The sequence below is a fragment of the Chelonoidis abingdonii genome, chromosome 12, assembly GCF_003597395.2.
Source record: "Chelonoidis abingdonii isolate Lonesome George chromosome 12, CheloAbing_2.0, whole genome shotgun sequence".
Taxonomy (NCBI): domain Eukaryota; kingdom Metazoa; phylum Chordata; order Testudines; family Testudinidae; genus Chelonoidis; species Chelonoidis abingdonii.
The window spans coordinates 5,482,483-5,482,822 of NC_133780.1; positions in this window are offsets into that span (position 1 = coordinate 5,482,483).

A 340-nucleotide genomic window follows, 5' to 3' on the forward strand; every position below is an offset into this window, starting at 1 on the left:
AGCTGCCGCAGTGGTGCCTGCGGATGGTCGGCTGCTCGCGCGGCTCCGGTGGACCGCCCGCAGGCACCACTGCGGCAGCTCCACCGGAGCCGCGGGACCAGCGCGCTGGGGTGGCAAAATTGCCTGCCTAGGGCGCTCAAAACCCTAGCGCCGGTCCTGGCTGTAAATACCTGAAAATGTGAAATTGCCTAATTTTCAAATCCTGTGGCCATAAAATTGACCAGAATGGAGAGTGAATTTGGTAGGGCCCTAATTATGACATTGGGTATTGCAATGGCCTAGGTGTTAGAAAATCACCAGAACCCCTCCGTGATCCAAGAAAGAGGGGCCTTAGAATGGG